Raw genomic sequence first — 17,265 nt, forward strand, 5'->3', positions numbered from 1 at the left:
ATCGGGTTCGCTTTGACTTCTTCCGAGACGTGCCGAAAAAGAAGTTGTAGGGTCGTCGTATCTCCGAGAAGGATTGCCGGGTGACCCGTACGTGGGGGCAAATACTTCTTTGGGACAGCGTCTACGCGCTTCGACCTGCCTTCAATCAGGCTACTTTCTTCTACTTTTATTTTTAATTTAATATTAGTAGATTTGTAGGATTTGAAATTCTATAATATAAATTTATTAAATGCATAGATTTATTTTGTGCTAGAATAGATTTATTTTGCATTAAAATAGAATTATTTGGATGCCGAATAATATGCATGTATATTATTCCCTTTAAGATTTTTTATTAATTGAATTTATAGATTTATTTATTTAGTTAGGAGATATATTGCTAACAATAATCTCATAATTTATTATTATACCATACACTAATGCTTATCTTAGTTTTAGTTTTGTCAAATAAAATATTAGATTTTCTTCTTTCGCTCTCTCTAATATGCTATGTCCAAAATCAACAATTTATATTTTGAAATTTATTATTATATACTTCTAGTGACTTGATATTCAAGTACAGTCTTGATGCATGCCCCGGCATGTAAAGTATTTTCTGGATTATTTTTTTTGAAATTCTTGTTATTTACACTTATTCTTAATATATTTTATTATGTCATCAAAAAAAAAATATTACATAAAATTAAAACATTATAATACTATAATTACTTTATAATTTTTAGATAATTAAAAAAATAAACTCACACCTTACTGTACTAAACCTGATGGTATGAAATGCACCGTATCATACCGATTCAATATCGACATATAGTACGGAAGGTTTATTGATCCTCAATACACTGAATCGACTTCATACCATACTGAGATAATGATAGTATGTAATTGATGGTATATCTTGGTCCCAAGCACTTTGATTTTGGTTGGGTTTTCTCAATTCAAAGTCAGCGCCGTTGCTTAAAATCTAATTCCAGAGGCTGAGAGAACCTACGGGAATCAGCTAGTGTTCGTCCTTCATCCCAGTCCACGTGGGGGGCGCGGAGCCTTTTGCGATTCTGTGACCAATTGATCCACCATTCTCAACGAACCCTCCCACGTGCTCCACGCTCGTGCATAACCGGGTTCGCGAAACTCGGATTCCATCGGTCTCTTATATCCAGCTGTCGTTATTTCCTGGATCTCAGAGATAGAGAGAAGAAAGGCGTGAAGTAAAGTGAAGAGGGAATGCGGGCGGCGTCGTGCCCGGCATCCTGCTGCGCGAGCTGCACCTGCGGCCTCTGCACCTCCGTCGCGTCCTCCATGTCCCGCCGCTCCGCCCGCCTCGCCTGCTGGGGCCTCTTCGCCCTCTCCCTCATCCTCGCCTGGATCCTCCGCGAGGAAGCCGCCCCCCTCCTCGAAAATATCCCCTGTAAGAAGCCCTTCCCCTTCCCCTTCCCCTTCCTCCTCTTCCTCCTCCTCCTCCTCCTCTAAATTTACTACTCCCCTTCCTCACTCTCTTCCTTAAAACCCCATACCTTCTTCCTTTCCTCCAAGATCTCGATAAATCTCTTCGATCTGCTCTTTGTTCCTCCCGAACTTGGAGTCATTTTACACCGTTTCCCAATCGCAATCGTATTCATTCACGATGGCATCTACTCTTCCGATGCTGATGATGAAACCGGCTGCACGCGTTCCGGACCGCGGCATCGCGGAGCTGATTCTTTTTTTTTTTTTTTTTTTTTTTTTTTTTTTTTTTTTTTGCTAAAACGGGGTATCATACCCGACGGAAACGGATACACCCAATAAGGTCAAAAAATAGGATACCTCGAAGTGCCAAAGGCAACTCCCCATCATCAATCCACAAGGTGCCTCCGGAGTGACAAGCTACATACGCAGCTACCCAATTCGCGGCGCCGTTACCTTCACGGTAAATATGCCTGGCCTGAAAGGCCCATCCATCCCTCGCCATAGCCCAAATGTCACGAAGCAAAGGATGATCACTACCACCACCCCTTGGACCCCTCTGGATCCAACTGATGACAGTGGCTGAGTCACCCTCCAGTATGATGGACCTAGCCTGTAAGACGCACCGGGCATGGCGAATATCCGCCCAGGCTGCTCTCAGCTCCGCACACGGAACCGAAGTGTCAAATAACTGACTGCCACCGGCAGCCACCACCCTGGCAGACGGGTCCCGAATAACAAAACCCGCGCCACCCCGTGTGCCACTATCCAGAACAGACCCATCAAAGTTGACCTTGAGGAAACTCGGAGCTGATTCCTTCGGTGCAAAAAAGATGTAGATATAGTGGAAAAGTTCCCATGAGTCTGCAGTTTGGATGTCTCTCAGTTTGGCTACCAATACCTTGGCCGTAGCGTTATACAATGTGGTACATAGACTAATCGGACGAAAGCAGCCCGGCTCCATAGCTTCTTGCCGCTTCGAAACTAAGGTAACACAAGTTTTCTTCCAGTTTATTGACATCACCCCTGAACTGAAGAACTACTGAATAGCCTCTATCACGTCCTGCCTGATGAGCATGCAATACCTCTTGAAAAATATCGGTTGAAAACCATCCGCCCCTGATGCCTTATCCTCCTTCAGGGACCACACTACCTCCTGGATATTCCTCTCCGATACTGGTCTAGTCAAAACTGCATTCTCCTCCTCATATACCACGACCGAAGGCGTCGGTAGGTCAAGAAGGCCCCCACACCCCGTCTGCTCCATCCATCTCGCTTTGAAAAACTGCTCTAATACTACCCTAATCATATCAAGGTTCTTCGAAATCTGACCCTTAGGCCCCTGATAGCTTTGATTCTGTTCGCTGCCTCTGAAATATCGTCGATTGATGAAAGAATTTGGTGTTACTGTCCTCCTTCAAATTCCACTGCACTCTTGACTTCTGTTGCCAAAAGGTCTCCTGCTGCCGAAGCAAGGAATCATGCATTGACAGAAGTAATCTGAGCTCCCCCATCTCTTCTGTCGATAAACCTCCCCTGCTAGCCTCCACAGGTTGTGAACTGGAAATGGCCTTCTCCATCTCCTCTATCCTCTTGAAGATGTTCTCTACCTCTTTTCGGTTCCATCTCTGCAACCATCTCCTAGTCAGCTCCAACCTAAGTGACACCCTGTACATGGCATCTTCCCTCACCGGTACACCTCATGCCTCTCGCATAATCTCCCAAGATCGAGGATACTGAAGCCAAAACTTCTCAAAATAGAAAGGGCATCGAACCAAAGTAGATGGAATAGTGCTTACCAGGATTGGGCTATGGTCTGACGCAAACCTGGGTAAATGCCTCACATGGTGATCTGAAAAACTCTGAATCCATCCTGCAGTAGCAAATGCTCTATCCAACCTCTCCCACACCCGGGCCTGTCCCTGTCGGTTATTACACCATGTAAACCTCGGGCCAGAGAACCTCAAGTCAATCAGCCCATTCATCATAATAAACTCTTGAAACTCTCTAACATTCCTCTTGTAAGTGAATGCCTTCCCTTCCATCTTTTCCTGCGGTCCATCTATGCAATTGAAATTTCCTGCCACCAGCATTGGATGTCCCTGGTTAACTAATTTGGACGCCTCTTCCCACAGAACTCTTCTCTCCCTGGAATCAGTACTGGCATACACCGCTGCTAAGACCCATGGGCTACCACTGCCCTCTGATATCACCATAACTATCTCCTAATTACAAACATTGAAGATGTCGAATTTGCAAGACTTCTGCTTCCAAGTTGCAATGATACCACCCGATAGTCCCTGAGATTCCACTGCATAAAACTTTCAGGATCTCGACACTGCCCTCTTAGCCTGCTGAAGACTCCCTCCAGAGAGCCTAGTCTCGAAAAGCACACAAATCTCCGAGTTATACTGCTACACCAACTTACAGAAACCCGAGATGAAAGAGGGCTTTCCAGCCCCTCGGCAGTTCCATAGGAGGATCTTCATGTATCCCTCAATGGATTGGTTCGGCCCTCTCCCTCGTAGCCGCCCCCCACAACTCCATTTGAGCTTCCATCATCCATAGACTCTCCTTGGTCAGCCCCCTTCCCTGCCTCCATCACTTTCTTAAGCAATTGAACATGGCTTATTTTACTATATTGGCGTGCCACTCACCACGCCTCATCCACTGAACCTCCTGTATCCCCAAAACCCATTTCACCACCATTCTGTACGGCCTCCTTAGGTACTCTGGCTTGAGATCCCGCTGAACAGGTCGTCGTTGGCATGATTCCGGCCATTGCCGCCGCTCCGGCCTTCATCAGGTCCCAGCCACCAACGCCGTGCGAGCCAGCCCACGCCGGGGCATCTCACCCTTCTCTTGCCGCTGGCCGGTCGGACCATCTTTTGCCCTCATCGCCGCCCCATCCTTGCGGTTGCGTGCCGCCCCCACTGTTCATTTCTTTCAATGCTAGTGCCCATCCGGAGAGCACCATCTTGCCCGAACAGTCAGAAGGAGTTGTTTGGCTTCGGTTGGTTGATACTTTTTTTTTTGCTAGGACGGGCGATTCATATTTGATGAGTACGAATACACTCGATAAAGTCAGAAAACAGAATATCTTGGAGTACCTGAGGCAGCTCCCCATCTCCAGCCCATATGGTACTACTGGCCACATAGGCGGCCACCTAATCTGCAGCCCCATTAGCTTTACGGAAGACATGCTTGGCCTGAAAAGCTACTCCATCCCTCGTTATGGCCCTGATGTCACGAAGCAGAGGGTGGTTGTCGCCCACACCCCTCGGACTCCTTTGAATCTATTTGATAACCGTGGCTGAGTCGTCCTCCAGGATGACCGAGCAAGCTCGCAAATCTAGCCGGGCATGTCAAAGGCCTAAACCACACGGCTCTCAACTCTGCACCAGGAATCGAAACATCGAATAGCTGACAGCCACCTACTGCCATCACCATGGCGTTCGGGTCTTTGATAACAAACCCCGCGCCACCTTGCATACCTTCGTCCGAGATAGATCCATCAAAATTGATCTTAAGGAAGCTCGAGGATGGAGGCTTTCAGGTGAAGAACACCGTACGGGATACTGCTGGAGCAGGATGGGAATCTCAGATATTCCGAGCTGTTAAAGGCCCTTCCGCTGATGTAATATGATTGATTTCTGCCACCTGCGCCCGGGCGCCCTCCACCACGAGCCTCGGCGACATGCAATACTTCCCGAACATTCGAGCATTTCTTGCCGTTCTTTTCAAGTGATACTTCCCTTCCAGGATTCTTTTCAAGTGATTCTGATCCCAATGTTCATCAGGCTGCAGGATTATCATCCTTTGAACTGAAGCCACACAGCTGTGTCTGATTTGCTACTAAGCGGCAGAATTTTGTTGATATTTCTATTCTCCTTGTCTATCTATATCTTGAACATCTCATCAAATAAGCATCTTTGTATCCTAATTTAGGATTTTGATTATAATAATATTTTTCATATCTTGTAATATGACCAGAAAGTTTATGTGTTCATTATTTTTCTGATTTTGTTTGTAATGTTTGTTAATATAGTCTTGTATGCCAAAAGAATGGCTCATTTTAATTTGTTGCTCATCTTCCCATGGGGTAGTCAGTAGGGCTGCAAATGGGTCAGGTCGGGTCGGGTCTTGAGTGACCCCGATTCGACTCGGTTTCTTTTTCGGTCCTAATTTTGGACCCAGACCCGATCCGGTTGAAAATCGGATCGGGTCGGATCCATGCCTACAAATTTTGACCCGACAGGTCATCCGGGTCGGGCCGGGTCAGATCCATGCCTACAAATTTTGACCATGATTAGATCTCAAGAAAAATATGCAAACTAGGTTAATTAAGAAGAATCACATATTGGTAGAAAATAAAACTAGTAGGTCTAAATGATGCTGTCACTCTCTAACTTCCGAGGCCCAAATGATGCTCCCCAAGTGTGGCACGTTGCTGAAAGGGGGAAGGGGGAGATCTACAGGGAACAGCGTCGTCACTCCTCACCATCGTCGTCCCCAAGGAGCTCATCCCTGCCAAGCCCAGAAATTTTGAGGCTCAAATGAGTCAAACGTCACCTCCTCGTCCTCTCCTCTTGGGTTTCTTCTTCTCCCGCTCCTCCTCCAAATCTCCCAGCTAACCCAGACAACCCCCACCTCTCCCTCTCCCTCTCCCTCAAGTCTGGCCTCATTGCCCTCTTACAAGATAAGCCCCCCTCGCCAGAACCTCCTCCCGGCCTATGCTAAAAAAACTCCGGAGGCGGAACATACCTTGGGACGTCGAAGAATAGGGAGAGGGAGATCTACAGAATGGGGAGCTGGAAGTCGGGAGATTTAGGGCACAAAAGCGGTCTTCTCTAGAAGTTCCTCCGCCGTAGCTCAAGATCTAGGGCACGGGAGCGAAAAAGGGATGAATCAGAAGTCGGAAGATATATAAAGCAGGCCATTTCCTTGTGGGCTGCGGGTCTAAAAAAAAAATCTGACCCCAAAAAAATGGCTTGGGTTGGGTTCGGGTCCGGGTCGAAATTGAGTGGATCCGATCCGATTCGAAAATAGAACGAATCCAAATTTAGAACTCGACCCGACCCTGCAGGTCTTAAAATTCGGGTCGGGTCGAGTCTTACGCAGGTCAGGTCAAGTCGGGTCAACCAGGTCAGGTCGGGTCATGGGGTTGACCCGATCCATTTGCAGCCCTAATAGTCACTGGCTGGTTGGCACTATTATCATGTTTATGCTTCAACATAAATGCTTTTAAAAATAAGAACTATCATAGTTTCAAGCATGGACAAAACACTTTTACCAAGCGGCTCCTGCAATATATATGAATGCCTTTCAACCTTCTCTTCTCTTCTCTTCTCTTCAAGGTGCTCATCTTACAATCAGATAAAAGTGAAAAGAACTCCCCACCCCCACCCCCACCCCCCCCCCCCCCCCCCCCCCCCCCCCCCCCCCCACCAAAACCAAAAAAAAAAAAAGAAAAGAAAAAAAAAGGAGGCAATAAGCAACCGTACGATAATTCATTGTTTGGCAAATCAGCCAGATCTCCATACCTCAGTTTATTAGCCATAGTGAAGATAACTGCAGATGTGGATCACTTGCAAGTGTACAACCAAAGTTTGCCGCACATAAGGCACGTAAGAATTGTGGTCCCTGCAACAAAATAATTGTTGCGATTCTTGTCGACGCGTAAATTGGAATTTTAAAGAGACGAGTTATCATGACAGCGTCAAGGCAAGAGTCACAAGAAGCACGAAGATTTTTTTTTTTATATACAAACAAATGCAAAAAGTTGGCGGGACCAAAAGACCACGAAGCAATATTTTTGCTTCAGATTTTTTTTAAAAAAAATATTATTATTATTATTTTAACAGAAGTGCACACACAATAGATATAAATGTGCCCAATAAAATAAAAAAAAAAGAAGACTATACAAAAATTCAGATGATAATACGTAATCATGAATGATACTAAGGATGGCGGTTAGACAAAAGCTCAAGCAATGACGCGTGATTATAAATGACACCAAAAATAGCTAAAAAAAGCTACTAGAAAGTTATTCTCCATAGTAAGCGGCGGCAAGAAGCGTTAACTATGGATGACAACAAAGACACATTGGATTCACGATTCAAAATAAAATGAGAATTAAAATTAAAATTAAAATAAACTAAAATAAAAATTAAAATAAATATATTTTTTGATATTATTGCGATTCTTATCGACGCGTAGGTTGGAATTTCAAGGAAAGGATCTATCATGACAGTGCCAAAGGAAGTTTCCCAGAAATTTCGTAGGGACGTGCGACTTCCGTTTTCCTTTTTCTTTTTTTTTTGGGATGGAAGCATCTTTCATCTTGTTGGATGATGAATAAATCCAACGGCGGCCCGCTGCCACTCCAGTGACATGTGGTTAGATCGCCTTTCTGGGCAGCTCTTTTGGCCGTTTTCGGACTATTGCCGGTGGTGGTGCCATGTCTTGTCACCTTCGCTTAAACAACATGGCAAGAATCGTGCTAAGAAGCACATTTTTTTTTTTTTTAATACAAACGAACGTGAAGACTTGACGGGAGAAAAAGACACCACCAAGAAATATTCTTCCTAGTTGGCGAGGGGAAGAAGAGTAATCATGCTCACACAAAATACATTTGGTTCGCAATCAAAAATAAAACTAGAATTAAAATCAAAATAAACTAAAATAAAAATTAAAATAAATATATTTTTCGACATATTTACTTCATCATTGAAATCAAAATTAAAAAAAATATTAGATTGAATATCAAAAAATCTAAGATTATATTTTGAAAAATTAAGATATTTTTATTTCTTTTTAAAACTGGAATAAAATTAAAATTTTCTCCAACGAAATAATAAAAATAAGAGCCATCTATTTCCGTTCCTATCAAATCTCTCAGCCAAACATCTTCCGATTATCTTTTCTAAAATACGTGATAGCAATTTAGTTTGGTAAGATAAGACTGAAATAATGGGTGGTTGTAATACTGTAGACTATATGCAGAGCAGTTGATTAAACAAGCAGGAAAGGAAAAAGCACAAACAAGAAAAGCTTCCAGAGCACCTACAGATCTAGCGGAAAGAGGGAGAGCATTTCCACTGGGTCACGTTCTTTGCCATTCGTCAACTCTTCTTCCCAAATCAATCGGAGAGACTCTTTGCAGCCTGGAGTAATGGCTGGCGTGCTTCTCTCACCCTTGCTATCGGTGGTGCTTGGGAAGGCGACCGACCATGTTGGAGAACAGTTTGGACGGATGTGGGGCATCCATGAGAAGCTAGAAAAGCTGAAAAGAACGCTGCTGGCAATCCAGTACAAACTTGGAGATGCAGAGGAGCGCCAAGTCAAGGATGCGGCTGTGAAGAGCTGGCTGGCTGCACTGAAGGATGCAGCCTACGAAGCAGACGACATACTGGATGAGTTCAATGTCGAAGCAATGCGGCGGAAGGCAGAGATTCAGATCGATATGACAAAAAAGGTGCGCAGCTTCTTTTCTCTTGGCAATCCAGTTTGGTTTCGCCTTAAGATGGGGCGAGAGTTGCATGCTAGTGCTGAAAAAATAGAGAAACTAGTAGACGAGGGAAATAAATTTGGTTTCGAGGTCAAAACCCAACCCCAAAACAGGGACAGGCCACAAACCCACTCTTATGTTGATGAATCAGAGGTCATTGGTAGGGAGGAAGATAAAGAAAAAATAGTGAAGTTGTTACTGGATCATGATAACATTAACCAGAATGTTGCAGTCCTTCCCATAGTTGGGATGGGAGGTTTGGGTAAGACCACACTGGCCCAATTGATTTACAAAGATGAGAGGGTGGAGAAACATTTCCAGCCGCTGCTCATATGGGTCTGTGTGTCGGATGAGTTCGATGTTGCAAAACTTGCTCAAGCAATAATAGCTTCAGCCACAGGGAAAGAGTGCGAGCTATCGACCATGGAGTTGTTACAACGCGGCCTTCGAGAAGTTGTAAGTGGGAAGAGGTACTTGCTTGTATTAGATGATATTTGGAACGAGGATCAGGCAAAGTGGGATCAGCTAAAAACTATACTAGCAACTGGTGGAGAAGGGAGTAGGATTGTTGTGACTACACGAAGTAAGCGGGCATCGTCGATAATGGGTACCCTCGGCACTTATCACCTACCGACTTTGACTGAGGATGATTCTTGGGCATTGTTTAGGAAGAGAGCATTTGAAGGGGGAGCAGAAGAGCCTCAAAATCTCGTAAGCATCGGCAAGGAGATTGTCAAGAAATGTGGTGGGTTGCCTCTGGCAGTGAAGACACTGGGGGGATTAATGCATTTCAAGAGCCAGGAAAGGGAATGGTTGTCCGTGAGGGATAGCGAGATTTGGGATCTGCAGGTCGGTGAAGATGAGATCTTACCAGCACTAAGGTTGAGCTACAGTCATTTGCCTTCCGATTTAAAACAGTGCTTTCCTTTTTGTGCCATATTTCCGCAGGATTATGTGATGGAAAAGGATCTGTTAATTCAACTATGGATGGCAAACGGATTCATTCCATCCGATGGAAGAAAGGAGTTGGAGGACAAAGGGCATGAGATTTTTAATGAGTTGGCTTGGAGATCTTTCTTTCAGGATAACAAAGATGCTGAGGAGCACAGTGCTCGCTCATACAGGCATGAACTTTATTATAGAACAACATGCAAGATGCATGACCTCATGCACGATCTGGCACGATCCATTATGGGGAACGAATGCCTTAGCATACTGGACCCTGCCAGGTGGGAAGATGTACCTCAGAAAACCCGTCACTTGTGTACACATGAGGAGTTTCGATCGTACATTCATAGGACCTTGAATAATTATCCAAATATTCGCACTCTCCTGTCCTCCGTACCAAAGAGACTCTATACTGATATCACAGTGACTGCGGGTTCGTCAAAGCCGAAGCCCTTGAGAGCATTGGATCTACATGGTACTATTATCACACGACTACCTATTGCAATTGCATATTTGAAACATCTGAGATACCTCGACCTTTCTGATACTCCTATTGAAATATTACCGGATGCCACCAGCACACTTTTCAATCTACAAACTCTGAAACTCTCTTACTGCCGGAATCTGCGTAAGCTGCCCAAAGACATGAGAAATATGAGTAGCCTGAGGCATCTCTACATTGACAGATGTGGTAATCTGAAGCAGCTGCCAGCAGGTATGGGGCAATTGAGCAGCCTGCGAACATTGACCAAATACATCGTAGGCAATGATGCTGGAAGGCGTATAGGTGAGTTGAATAGCTTAAATCTCAGTGGCCTTCTAGAGCTGTATAACCTGAGGAATGTGAGGGATGCAGCAGATGCTAAACAAGCTAATATTTGTTCCAAGCTAAACCTTTGCTTATTAATATTATGTTGGGATTTGATTCAGTGGTATCCCCCTCAGTGCTATGCAGAAAGTGCCCATAAATATTTTGAAGAAGATGTTTTGCCAGTAGAAAATGCTGAAGAGGTGTTGGAAGCCCTTAGACCTCATGATGGCTTAAATCTGCTGACAGTATGGCATTACGGGGGCGGTAGCTTTCCAATGTGGATGATGGACTCTCCATTGCTACAAAATTTAGTTGAGATCCATTTGGGATTTTGCACAGGATGCCAACATCTCCCGCCTTTGTGGCAGCTACCTTTTCTTAAATTTCTCTATATGATTAAGATGGATAGGATCAAGCATATTTGTAGCAGCACCATCTATGGCAATGCAAGTAATGGCATAGTGCGAGCATTCCCCTCACTGAAGAGACTGGTGTTGCATACGATGCATAGCTTGGAGAAGTGGTCAGAGTTTGAAGGAACTGCAGAGGTCACGTTAGTTTTTCCTCACCTTGCTAAGCTTGAGATCATTAATTGCCCAAATTTGATGACCATGCCAGAGCTTCCATCTCTCAAAAGTTTTAAAATGAAAGGAACTACTAATAAGCAGTTGGGCTTGATCTGTAGTCTGACGACACTCTCTTCCCTTAGCATTCATGTCTATAAAACAAGCGATGGTACAGAGTCGCCTCCTGTTGCTGATCAGAAGAAAATGTCTTTCAGCTATTTCAGATCTCTTGAAAAGTTAGCTATTACCGCATTGGAGGATCTAGCACCATTGCTGGAGGAGGAGGAGGATATGAGAGGGCTGAGCACATCCCTGCATCATTTGGAGATTAAATCCTGCAATTGGATTTTTTCACCACCACTGCAATCATCACCACCTTTGGCATTTTAGAAGAACCTTACTTCTCTCCAATATTTGAGCATGCATTCTTGTGATGATCTGCTCTACTGGCCGGAGGCAGAGTTCCGTGGCTTGAAATCACTGAAGACGATATATATCTGGCATTGCAATAAGTTGGTTGGCACGTCACCTTTGCCATTATCCTCGTCATCATCAAGGGATGGAGAGCTCCTACCAAACCTGAAAGAGCTGACTATTGATCATTGTGATGGTCTGCTGGAATTGCCCAAGTTACCTGCTTTCCTCAAAGAACTCTATGTTGGCTGGTGCCCCAAACTAAATTCCTTGACAGAAGGCCTGCGACATGCCACTTCTCTTAAGGATGTCCGTATTGTCGGTTGCCCAAGTCTGACTTCTCTACCGGTAGATCTGGGGCACCAAACAGCGCTCGAGATTCTGGTCATTAACAGTTGCAGCAAATTGCCATCTCTGCCAGAAAGGATGCAGGGCCACACTGCCCTTTGGTATCTGTCTATTGGGCAATGCCCTCTGCTTTCATCACTCCCAGAAGGTATGCAGGGCCTCACTGCCCTTCAGCGTTTGTCTATTACGCAATGCCCTCTGCTTTCATCACTCCCAGAAGGTCTACAACAACGACTCCCCGGCCTTCAGTATCTTGAGATTGAAGGGTGCCCCGACCTGGAGAGACTGTGTAAGAGAGGAGGACCGTATTGGGACCTCATCTCACACATCCCCAGGACTGAAATATTATCTGAGAGGAGGAGCAACTTCAGCACATTCCTTCCTTCCATTTCTTGCTTTAGAAGACCATCTACAGTTTAATGTCATCCCAATCCTTTCGAGGTACAGTCCCATCTCTCTCTCTCAAATGAAATGGAAATTAGCGAGTACAATTATTTATGTTCCTTCACATGCTTGTTCCTGCTGAGGGAATCTAGTGGCAAGTTTTAGATCAGTTTGTTCATGCTCGCCTAAGCAGTTCCTAAAGGGAATCAATGGCATCTTCCTGAGATGGTAGCCACACTACACTGTTCACATAAACTATTATGAACTAATTCATGATTCTCACAAGTATTTTGCAGGGATAAGAGGTCAAGTGGGAGCTGGAGGGATACATATTGGAATATTTTATTCAGCTTTTCTCATCTTATTTTTCTCTTGCTATGTTAGATGAGCAGCAAATTTAGCTTCAGGATGAATCAAGAGCATTCATGGTACAAGCAGCTTTCTTGTCGATCATTTCAGCATTGAACTTCTTTCTATTCTAAATCCAGTAACAGAAGAAACAACATACTATGCTTTGGATAAACTTTTCAAAGATTTCCAGACATTCAATGATCAAGTAGCTTCATGTGAATCTTCTTGATAGATTTGCTTTTGCTGTTGAAGGGACGCTAGGAAGAGAGAAGCTTAATTCCCTTTCAGAAGATGTTATTTGGCGTTTAATGTTATGCTGATTGTTTACTCTGAACCTTATTTCATTTCATGTCCTTCAATATATAAATATTGTATTTGAAGATTTTGGACAGTACTTCTGCTTTATGAACCAAAAATAAGTGAAAGATAGTGATGTTCATTAATTATTTGAACATCCACTTTGGTTTCTCTAAACATTTTTAAGTAGCATCATACAACAGCTATTTGATTGAGAAAACTACTGTCACTAGCATGTTTTTCTAGTTTGCTTTTATGAGAAAATGTTTGGTGATGTTTTCTTACAAGCTTCGGCACTTCTCTGGTTGATCTGGAAGGAGGAAAAAGAGTGGCGTTAAAAGAGTATTTTCTTGGAAGAGGGCTGCCATGGAGGCATTGATGTTTTCTTGCCACTCTTTGTTGTTTTTTGTTGGGCAGTGAATTGGTAAGGTTCAAGAGAAAGAGAAACTGAAGTCCTTGTTTCTGATTGTGGGCATAGATACTGGATAGAGGATCCTAGAGGAGAGGTAAAATCTAGAGTGTAGATTGCATGACAATTCCTCTCTTTTTTGTGTCCTTTATGGGCTCGTTTGGTTCGCGGGAAGTATTTTCCCTCATAGAACTATGATTCCTGGGAATCAGATTCCTGGGAAGAGGATACCTAGGAAAGTACTTTTGACATGTTTGGTTAACCATGGGAAAGTGACTAATTTCCAAAGTGCTTATGTTTGGTTGACCATCCACTTTCCTAGGAAAGTTATGTATAATTCCTATTATGCCCTTAATAAAAATTAGGTCTTTAATGCCTCTTTAATGCTTCTTTAATGCTGAAGGGTCTTTTTGGGAAAAAATAAAAAAGGAGTGATTCCCACCTCATGGGAAAGTAACTTTCCCATGTTTCTCATGGGAAAGACTTTCCCATGAAATGTGGGAATCATATTCCCATGGGAATACAACTTTCCCATCTCTCTCCTTTGAAAACTCCAACCAAACAAGAGGCATTTTATTACTTTCCCGTTGACCACACTTTTCCCCCTCGTTTTCCTGCGAACCAAACGAGCCCTATATATTCCAGGAGATCTAGCTTCACTGCTCCCTAGGAGTTTTTGTTATTTATTCTATTTTTTTTAGGCGTTGTTTCTATGCCTACACCTCTGTTGCATATAATTCAAATACAGATTGCAATTAGAAATGCTGCAATTAAAGTTGCATTTGAAAATTGTAAATACAATTGCGGCTATTGGGTTGTATAATGCTGAAAGTGTTATGGTATTCCTGCAAATGATTGACTGAAGTTGGAAACAATGAACTGCTTTTCTACTATTATACTATAATAATTATCATACTATTTTTATAATTATAATAAAAATGTAATGATATTATTAAATTGTTATTAAATATTATTAAATTATTATAACAATAATTACTATATTATTTTTATCACTATGAAATAATTTGTTCTTATAAATTAGAAATATTATTACAATAATAAACAATATTCATAATATATCTTATTATACTAACTAATAATTATTAGTAAAAATGTATTTTTGTATAATGAAATTTTAGTGTACTAGCAATCCGGTCGGTAAAATTCAGCTCGTAGATATTTGGTCAAAAAGATTAAGAAATCATGCAAAATTCCGAAGTCAGACAGACGAAGCGCAACGTTGTCTGTCCTTTAGTGCCATGTAAGTATGTAACTGCACGTAATTTTTAAATTTGCTGAAGTAGCAAATTAAGAATTAAAATAATATTTTCTACCTAATAAATTAATTAAAAAATTAATTGATTCCTGCAAAGAGAATGGCCAGCAATAAAAATTGAGAGGTGCCACATAATTAATTCATTGTTGGCGAGTCTGCTAGCCTAACTCGCCCAACTCAACTGAGTTGAGGTAGAGTTTGGAACTGGGTTAGGGGGTAAGGCAAGTCCGGTGCTACATAATCCTTCAAGTTGCTCTTCCATATTTAATGTTAAAAAAATTATTCATTGTATTTTCCAAGCCTGATCTATTTTTTCTAGGTTTGCATTGATGCTTGATCTAATTTAATAGGTTTTGACTCAAATATCAAATTGATTTTTTGAGGAATACTAAATTTATTCATCTTTTATTTAGTTGGTTTTAATTATGCCAAATTTATACATGATCCAAATAAAATTACATCAATCTTGTATTTACACATAATTGATGTTTTCATACAACGTTGGCTCTAATGTATTTTTGTCCAAAATACCAATTCAACTATCTCCCACATTGTTTCTTATTTGACATTAAGAATGTATTTACCTGCAAGACTTTAGATTCATCAATTTCCCTTCTTTGCCACGCAAGCCATTTCCACCAACCCGCTTCAGCCACTTACATGCACCATAAATTTTGTCAATCTATCCTATAGAAGACTCTAAAAGAATCAGTTTTATCCAATAAATCAGCTCCCCAAACTTTGTAAATACCTCCTTACCTCATGCACATGAAAAGAAATGAAAGGAAAGATTGAAAATTTAGTGAAGATTCTAGTCAAATGAAGACTTCTGTTCTTCTTCTTCTTCATCATCATCAGATCTTAATGAGAAGAACAATTGAAAGCTTAGCTAAGACTGGAGTCATTCCCTTCTTCTTCCTCTCTCCATCAGACCTTTCAGAACCTATTTCCACCATTCGAGCACCCTTCAGTGTCTAGATTCAACATGCTATATGCTTCCACACACCCTTTCTCTAAACCATTACAAGCCATCCATCAAGGAGATCAGGAAGGACCAAGAAGGATTTGCTCCCCTATGCTTTACTTGAGAGATGTCTACTATAGCTCCAAAGGAGATCTCATTTGAGCAGGGGAAGCACTTGGAGGAACCAGCTTTCCTTATTTTATAGTAGCACATGAGGATGCCGGGCTGAAATGGAGGTGACAAAAATTAGGAGGAGGAAATTCTTTTATATAGCTCATAGGTCTTGTGATGCAGGAAAAACAATCAGATTAAGAGGAGGAAATCTTCCAAATTAATTTCCTTTTATATAGGTGATGGCCTTCGCAAGAAAGAAAAATGGGGTACTTTTCAACTGAGGTCAGATTTTATTAGACTAAGTTAAGTTCCATTCTTTTAAATGGGAAGAGAAGTTATAATAATATAGCGCGAACATCTTAAAGTTTGTTAGGTATGTATATCTAGAAGCTATTGCAGAGACCTACAAATAAAACATCAATGTTGGTTATGTGAAATTTAGAATGTTATGAAGTTAAATATACATATAAATGTGAGTAATCAAATCACCAAGTTCAAATCTCGGCATGGTGTTTATATGGCGATAATGAAAAATTATAGTGTGCATCGACCTTTTAGATATGCTTCTATATATGATTACTGGAAAACTATTTGTGACAAATGTTTTTTATTAGGCTTAAATTAGCCAAATAAGCAATCATCAATCTGATAGGTGTATGTAAACATGCATATTTGTACTAAGAAAACATCTATTATCAAAACATGCATGATATGTGGTCATTCAAAATTTTACATTTCTTATTTCATATATATATATCTTGCAAATGGTTCCTTCTATTTGAGCGATATATATTGGCTCATGCATGTTGTACTAACAAAAGCATCCATACTCAACACATGCATGATATGCGGGTGTTGAAAATTTTACATTTTTTAATTCTCAAAAAAAAATACATATCTTGCAAATGGTTCATTCTATTTGCAAGATATATATTAGATTTGTATAATTTTTGAGTACCAGACCTCCAAGAGGCTCTTAGGAGTAAGTTGCTACCCAACTGTGCTAACAATTCTTAACTATGATGCTCTAGAAGTAACTGGACTATTTTTTTTTTTTTTTGAGAAAAAATCAGGCAATTTGATGGACAAGGGTAGTAAGTAGGCAATAATCTCAGTCTCGATCATGCACCTAGGCTTACCTTTCATCCAATTTAAATATTTCACTCTCCCACCTCGAGGCTTCTTTGTGTCATTAGATAGTATATATGCTATGGAAACAATGGAATAATATCTTTCAGTATAAATTGTCCATGAGATATCTCCATGAAAAAGGCTTCGTGCTCTATTCTTCTCTAAACTTTAGATGAATGGTATACTAAGTTTTTAGGGATGTTGCTGTCACACCCTCGCTTGCGCAGGGCACGTGAGGCACCCAGTGCCCACATGGGAGCCACATAAGGAGGGAACACGGAGCTCCCCTGCTAGATATTGTT

At 41.9% G+C, this 17,265-nt stretch overlaps 1 pseudogene across 1 annotated transcript; it reads left to right on the plus strand.

Moving 5' to 3' along the window:
* The first annotated feature begins 8,458 nt into the window (after nucleotides 1–8,458).
* Nucleotides 8,459–12,918, plus strand: LOC149751033 (putative disease resistance protein RGA4; annotated as a pseudogene). Its single transcript, XR_016398901.1, has 2 exons — nucleotides 8,459–12,478; nucleotides 12,806–12,918. The product of XR_016398901.1 is annotated as a putative disease resistance protein RGA4 (transcript).
* Nucleotides 12,919–17,265: the final 4,347 nt, after the last annotated feature.

Source organism: Phoenix dactylifera, chromosome 17 (genome assembly GCF_051530095.1).
Source record: "Phoenix dactylifera cultivar Ajwa chromosome 17, Ajwa_hap1_PhDact_Kaust_v1.1, whole genome shotgun sequence".
Taxonomy (NCBI): Eukaryota; Viridiplantae; Streptophyta; class Magnoliopsida; order Arecales; family Arecaceae; genus Phoenix; species Phoenix dactylifera.